Raw genomic sequence first — 8,057 nt, 5'->3', positions numbered from 1 at the left:
TGTTGATGTGATTTGATTTATACACCCTATGGACCCGCCACCCAGTGAAGCCCAACACACCCCCTCCACCCTACTACCTCCCCCCCCAACACCAGTGTCCAAATATGCATGCTGTCCGTGGGTAGACGCTATTGCAAGCCCCCTCTACGGGTATCAGGGGCACCCCTGCCCGTGGAGCGCAGGTTCCTGCCAGATCTGCGTTGGGGGCTGCCCTGGACGGAACTTGCCACGGATGAGGTCTCTGCCTGCTCGCGTCCATGCATGTCTCTGAGGGTTTGTGAGAGCTCCGAGAGCACACGGCGCACAGCAGCAAGTTCAGCACAGACGTCTTTGGACGTCGCATGCAGTTCCCCCCTCAGGCTCTCGGTGCTTTTCTCCATTTGTGCTCTCAGGCTCTCGGTGCTTCTCTCCATTTCTCCCCTGAGGCTCTCACTACTTTTCTCTATTTGTGCCCTGAGTGTCTCGGTGGATGTTTCCATGGCTGCCCTGGAACCCCCGCATTCATTTGCATGGTCCTTGAGTAGCGTGGACGCTTCCTGCTGTTGCTCGATCAGCAGGTCGAGGGACTGTTGCCTCTGCTGGGCCATGGACATTTGCGGTGGTGTGACAGGGGGGCTGCTCAACACATGTTGCCTTGGCACAGGACTTGTGGGGGTTGGCCAGTCGTCGTCTTCAGGGTGCCCCTGCGTGGTTTCGTCATGGTGTAGGGGATGGAACATGCAGGGGGATTGGGAAAGGTCATGGATGGTACCTACGTCGCCAGCACTGTTTTCCGTGTCGGAGCATGCTGGCATGACAGCTGTGTCACCTATGGTGCTGCTACCACCAGAGGCAGTGCCATCAGATACGTTCTTTGGGGGGACCTGTGGTGCTGGGGTTGTGGACTTGCTGGCTGCTGGGGTGCCTGTTGCAGTCCCCTCCAGTGTGCTGCCACTTGATTCCTGCTGCTGCCGTGTCTTGATCCTTGCACCTGAGGTGGAGGCTCTTGGGACGTTGGTCCTGGCCCTCTTTGCAGGCGTGCTGGTAGGGGTGTCCTGCAGCTCGTCGTTGGTATCGGACCCTGTGGTGGAGTAAAGAGGGGCGAGCGTTAGTTATGGGTCTGTCGGATTCGGAATGGCAACGTATCAAATGCATTGGGGTGGTACATGAGGCTGATTTGGGACTGGGCCTTGGAGGTGGTCTCATTTTCGTGTGGATTGAGGATGCATTCATTTGGCTGCCTGCAGTTAGGGGGTGCATGCTGCACATGTAGGGGTTGTTTGTGGCTTCTTGATTGATTTGTTTGTTCATTCTGACTTTTAGAGGGCGCTGTCAGGGCTAAGTATGTATTGCACTATGGGGTCACATGGTACTGCACATGTTCGTGGTTTGTGGATTTCGCATTGTTTCTCTTGGCAAACCTACCTGATTCTCCGGATGTCGGCACTCCTTTCTCCATCCCTCCGACTCCCTCTATGCTCTCCATTCCTATGGTGGAGGCGCAGATTTCCTCCCAGGGGGTCAACTTGATGGGCGACTCTGAACCCCCCCCGGTAGCTGTGGCGATGTTCCTGTTCGCAGAAAGTATGCTGCGTACGCGGATCCGCAGGTCGTCCCACCGCTTGCGACATTGCTGTGGCGTGCGGGGTGTTGTCCCCACCGCACTTACGCGCTGTGCCACCAGGACCCATATGGCCTTCTTGTTGGCAAGGGCCGTCCTGGTCATTTGACTGGAGAAGACGACGGCGGAATTTTCCTGTAGGGTCTCGGTGAGCACGGTCAGTTCCTCTCGGGAGAAGTGTACCTGCCGCTTGCGGTCACACGCTTTCTTGGCTACCTTTCCCATATTTATTTTTTTAACTGGGGTTGCTAACGGGTTGGGATGTGTGTCAGGGTCGGATTTTTTATGGTTGTGTTGGGATTCGGATTTTATAGTTGTGCGGCGTGCTGTTTCCCGTTCCGGCCACATGCTTTTACTTCCGTTTCCGTATATTTACGGTGGCCGTAATTTGCGGTGCACGCTCGTTACGGTGACCGCTCATTACGGTGACCGCTAAGATGGGTGGCGGTATTGCACCTGGTGCAGCGTACGGCGGCGGTAAGGGCCGTTTTGGGGTCATTTCCGCCATCGCAGCCTTTCAGATTCCGCCATGGCGTAATGCTCGTGCCCGATGGGTCGTGATTGGCCGCACTTTGCTCCTTCGTGCTATGGCGGAAACGCTATTTACGCTGTTGCGGTCCGGTCAGTCAATTTCCGCCAGGGTCGTAATGAGGGCCAATAACAGGATAGCAGGAATGGAGGGGTGGAAAGAGGACCGTGAATCAGAAGCAATCACAGGATAGTAGAAGATGAGTGGTGCAAAGAGGACCGTAAAGTAGAAGCAATCACAGGATAGCAGGAAGTGAGGGGTGCAAAGAGGACCATGAAGGAGCGGCAATCACTGGATAGGAAGAAGTGAGGGGTGCAAAGAGGACCGTGAAGTAGAGTCAATCACAGGATAGCAGGAAGTGAGGGGTGGAAAGAGGACCGTGAATCAGAAGCAATCACAGGATAGTAGAAGATGAGTGGTGCAAAGAGGACCGTAAAGTAGAGGCAATCACAGCATAGCAGGAAGTGGCGGGTGGAAAGAGGACCGTGAAGTACAGGCAATCATTGGATAGTAGAAGATGAGGGGTGCAAAGAGGACCGTGAAGTAGAGGCAATCACAGGATAGCAGAAGATAAGGGGTGCAGAGAGGACCGTGCAGTAGAGGCAATCACAGGATAGTAGAAGATGAGCAGTGCAAAGAGGACCGTGAAGTAGAGGCAATGACAGCATAGCAGGAAGTGAGGGGTGGAAAGAGGACCGTGAAGTACAGACAATCATTGGATAGCAGAAGATGAGGGGTGCAAAGAGGACCGTGAAGTAGAGGAAATCACAGGATAGCAGAAGATGAGGGGTGCAAAGAGGACCATGAAGTAGAGGCAATCACAGGATAGCAGAAGATAAGGGGTGCAGAGAGGACCGTGGAGTAGAGGAAAAAAGAGGATAGCAGGAGGTGAGGGGTGCAGAGAGGTCCGTGAAATAGAGGCAAGCAGAGGATAGCAGGAGGTGAGGGGTGCAGAGAGGGCCGTGAAGTAGAGGCAATCACAGGATAGCAGATGAGGGGTGCAAAGAGGACTGTGAAGTAGAGGCAAACAGAGGATAGCAGAAGATAAGGGGTGCAGAGAGGGCTGTAAAGTAGAGGCAGTCAGAGAATAGCAGGAAGTGAGGGGGTGAAAAGAGGACCGTGAAGTAGAGGCAAGCACAGGATAGCAGGAAGTGATGGGTGCAAAGAGGACCGTGAAGCAGAGGAAATCACAGGATAGCAGGAAGTAAGGGGTGCAAATAGGACCGTGAAGCGGAGGCAATCACAGGATAGCAGGAAGTAAGGGGTGCAAAGAGGACCGTGAAGCAGAGCAATCACTATATACCAGAAGATGAGAGGTGCAGAGAGGACAGTGAAGTAGAGGCAATAACAAGATAGAAGAAGATATGGGGTGCAGAGAGGACCGTGAAGCAGAGGCAAACAGAGGATTGCAGGAGGTGAGGGGTGCAAAGAGGACTGTGAAGCAGAAGCAATCACAGGATAGCAGAAGACGAGGGGTGCAAAGAGGACTGTGAAGTAAAGGCAATCACAGGATAGCAGGAAGGGAGGGGTGGAAAGAGGACTGTGAAGTAGAGGCAATCACAGGGTAGCAGAAGATGAGGGGTTCAAAGAGGACTGTGGAGTAGAGGCAATCTCAGGATAGCAGGAAGTGAGGGGTGAAAAGGGGACCGTGCAGTAGAGGCAATCACAGGATTGCAGGGTGAGGGGCGCAAAGAGGACTGTGAAGTAAAGGCCATCACTGGATAGCAGGAAGTAAGGGGAGCAAAGAGGACAGTGATGTATAGGCAATCACAGGATAGTAGAAGATAAGGGGTGTGAAGAGGACCGTGAAGTAGAGGCAATCACAGGATAGCAGGAAGTGATGGGTGCAAAGAGGAGCATGAGGCAGAGGCAATCACAGGATAACAGGAATTTCGGGGTGCAAAGAGGACTGTGAAGCAGAGTCAATCATTGGATAGCAGAAGATGAGGGGTGCAAAGAGGACCGGGAAGTAGAGGAAATCACCAGATATCAGGAAGTGTGGGGTGCAGAGAGGACTGTGTAGTAGAGGCAATAAGGGTTAACAGGAAGTGAGGGGTGCAAAGAGGACCGTGAAGCAGAAGCAATAACAGGATAGTAGAAGATGAGGGGTGCAAAGAGGACCGTGAAGTAGAGGCAATCACAGGATAGCAGGAAGTAAGGGGTGCAAAGAGGTCTATGAAGTAGAAACAATCACAGGATAGCAGGACGTAGGGGGTGCAGAGTGAACTATGAAGTAGAGGAAATCAAAGGTTAGCAGGAAGTGAGGGGTGCAAAGAGGACCATGAAGTAGAGGCAATCAAAGGATAGCAGGAAGTGTGGGGTGCAAAGAGGAACCGTGAAGCAGAGACAATCACCAGATAGCAGGAAGTGTGGGGTGCAGAGAGGACTGTGTAGTAGAGGCAATAAAGGGTTAACAGGAAGTGAGGGGTGCAAAGAGGACCGTGAAGCAGAAGCAATCACAGGACAGCAGGAAGTGATGGGTGCAAAGAGGAGCATGAGGCAGAGGCAATCACAGGATAGCAGGAATTGTGGGGTGCAAAGAGGACTGTGAAGCAGAGTCAATCACAGGATAGCAGAAGATGAGGAGTGCAGAGAGGACCATGAAGTATAGGCAATCACAGGATAGCAGGAATTGTGGGGTGCAAAGAGGACTGTGAAGCAGAGGCAATCCCAGGAAAGCAGAGGATGAGGGGTGCAAAGAGGAACGTGAAGTAAAGGCAATCACAGGATAGTAGAAGATAAGGGGTGTGAAGAGGACCGTGAAGTAGAGGCAATCAAAGGATAGCAAAAGATGAGGGGTGCAGAGAGGAACGTGAAGTAGAGGCCATCAGAGGATAGCAGTAAGTGAGGGATGCAAAGAGGACTGTGAAGTAGAGGAAATCACAGGATACCAGGAAATGAGGTGTACAAAGAGGACTGTGAAATTGAGGCAATAACAGGATAGCAGGAATTGATGGGTGGAAGAGGACTGTGAAGTAGAGGCAATCACAGGATAGGAGAAGATGAGGGGTGCAAAGAGGACTGTGAAGCAGAGGCAATCACAGGATAGCAGAAAATGAGGGGCGCAAAGAGGACTGTGAAGTAGAGGCAATAACAGGATAGCAGGAATTGATGGGTGGAAGAGGACTGTGAAGTAGAGGCAATCACAGGATAGGAGAAGATGAGGGGTGCAAAGAGGACTGTGAAGTAGAGGCAATCACAGGATAGCAGGAAGTGAGGGGTGCAAAGAGGACCATGAAGTAGAGGCAATCACAGGATAGCAGAAGATGAGGGGTGCAAAGAGGACCGTGAAATAGAGGTAATTACAGGATAGCAGGAAGTGAGGGGTGGAAAAGGGACCTTGAAGTAGAGGCAATCACAGGAAAGCAGAAGATGAGGGGTGCAAAGAGGACCGTGAAGTAGAGGTAATTACAGGATAGTAGGAAGTGAGGGGTGGAAAGAGGACTGTGAAGTAGAGGCAATCACAGGATAGCAGGAAGTGAGGGGTGCAAAGAGGACCATGAAGTAGAGGCCATCACAGGATAGCAGGAAGTGATGGGTGCAAAGAGGACCGCGAAGTAGAGGCAATCACAGGATAGCAGAAGATGAGGGGTGCAAAGAGGACCGTGAAATAGAGGCCATCACAGTGTAGCAGGAAGAAAGGAGTGCAAAGGGGACTATGAAGTAGAGGCAATCACAGGATACCAGGAAGTCAGACGTGCAGAGAGGACCGTGAAGTAGAGGCAATCACAGGATAGCAGAAGATGAGGTGTGCAAAGAGGACCGTGAAGTAGAGGCAATCACAGGATAGCAGGAAATGAGGGGTATTGCCCGAGTAAGAGATGGGTTCACAGAGGATACCAAGAGATAAGGGGTGTATAGAGGTAAATACGTGGATAGGAGAGAGGAGTGTAGAGAATACTGTAGAAGCAGGTATCCGAGAGGATCAGGAGGTGAGGGATGGGAGAAGGAGGTGAAGTCTTTAGAGAGGATAGTGTTGCAAAGTGCAGCCACAGAGGTCACCTCTATTGAGGTGACCTATTCTCCCTCATAAGGCAAAGAAAAGAGACGGGAGTAGGATGGACCTTGACTGACTCCTTGCACCTGTGCCGGGACCATGTGTAACCGAAGAAACAATCTACACAGCCTGTGAAGGTATGAGGGAAGGTCAAATGTTTCAAGAAACTGAAACTCCGCTGTGATGAGAAGCCACTCTTCCAATGCATTGCCTTTAATGTCTATCTGCAGCCATGGAAGACACCGAGAGCCGGACACCCCTAAGCTAGGCACGCAGGAAGCACTGTAAAAGCTGGGATGAAATGCTGCACCCCTGGCTGCACAGGTGCACACCCCTCTACTTCCTCACATAAGCTTTTTACCGGGAGATTCTCTGATAAATGCACATACAAGCAGCCTTTGCGTCCCAGAGCTCCAGAGTCACCTTGTGTGAAGCCTCTCACCTGCACGGATCCGTGTGTGCTCCCTGGAGCACAAGGACTTGCTTTGCCAGAGGCACCACTTTAAACATCAGGATCGATACATACATGAACATATATGCACCCACTAACCAACGAGATGAGCAGAAGGCACAACATCTCTGTCGCACGCCAAGACAGGGGGGACTCAGGGTCAATACATACACGTTTTGGATCCTTCCGATTGGATTGGTTTTAAATTGTGGAAGTTTGTAGAAGGATTCACTTCCAAACTGCAGCAGCGCTCCAAGCACCAGGTCCCCATCCCTTGTTTTGGTCTCATCCCTCATGTCAATGTTTAATGCGCACTTGGGAGACATTGGGGTCACGTGCGCTTGTCTTTCACTGATGAACAGGAGCAGCAGCACCAGAATCCAGGACATCCTGATCATCCTGGTCCCCATCCTTGCTACTGCAGAGCCTGAGACAGGGCGATCAATCGGGCAGCACCGGAAGTGAGACACTGAAGAGGGCTCCCTGAGCTCTGTGCATCAGTGGAACCTACATATCTCCCCCTCACTGACCTCTCACTCTTGCCCTAAAGCAGCTGCTGGAAACTGCCCCCACAATGGCACCAGCACCTGCTTATAAAAGGTGTTCAGTGGTGCCCGACCCCTCCTATCCCACTTTTCATATTCAGTGAGACATCCTAAATATTATTGAAACATGCGCCCCCCTCTTGAGCCCAATTCCCATCCTGCTCTAGGACTAACAGAGTATTTTTAATTTTGAATTATCTTTAGAGAATAGTGTGCAGATGGCAACATTTCAGTAGTTCAGGTAAAATGATTTTTTAAACCTAATTGCAAGAGCACATCCTCACCGGATCAGATCCCCGGCGCCCAGGAGGAGGGAAGCACTTTCCACATCATGGCCTGACAGCTGCTCAATGTGGACAGTGTGGTGACGCCTCAGAGATACTGAGCCCATCACTTGGGGAGTGACAAACGTCGCAAACACACCAAGACAATTATCAGGGCTGGTGTTTCCAAGACAGAACGATGCAGGAACATCTCCTCACTAAACTGTACTCTTTCTGCACACGTGCCTCAGCCTAACCTGCATTAGGACCATCCTGGCTTCAGGCCATGGACGCGACTGTCCTGGTGCCTGGCACCAGCACGTGCGCGGAACAGATACATCTTGCAAGGCTGGTGCTTTTTGATATTGTAGTGTACACTGGACGCGACTGTCCTGGTGCCTGGCACCAGCACGTGTGCGGAACAGACACATCTTGCAAGGCTGGTGCTGTTTGATATTGTGGTGTACACTGGACCCGACTGTCTTGGTGCCTGGCACCAGCACGTGCGCGGAACAGACACATCTTGCAAGACTGGTGCTTTTTGATATTGTAGTGTACACTGGACGCGACTGTCCTGGTGCCTGGCACCAGCACGTGTGCGGAACAGCCACATCTTGCAAGGCTGGTGCTGTGTGATATTGTGGTGTACACTGGACGCGACTGTCCTGGTGC

The sequence above is a fragment of the Ambystoma mexicanum genome, chromosome 4p, assembly GCF_040938575.1.
Source record: "Ambystoma mexicanum isolate Mex_15411 chromosome 4p, UKY_AmexF1_1, whole genome shotgun sequence".
Lineage (NCBI taxonomy): Eukaryota > Metazoa > Chordata > Amphibia > Caudata > Ambystomatidae > Ambystoma > Ambystoma mexicanum.
Note: the sequence above shows the minus strand (reverse complement) of the source record.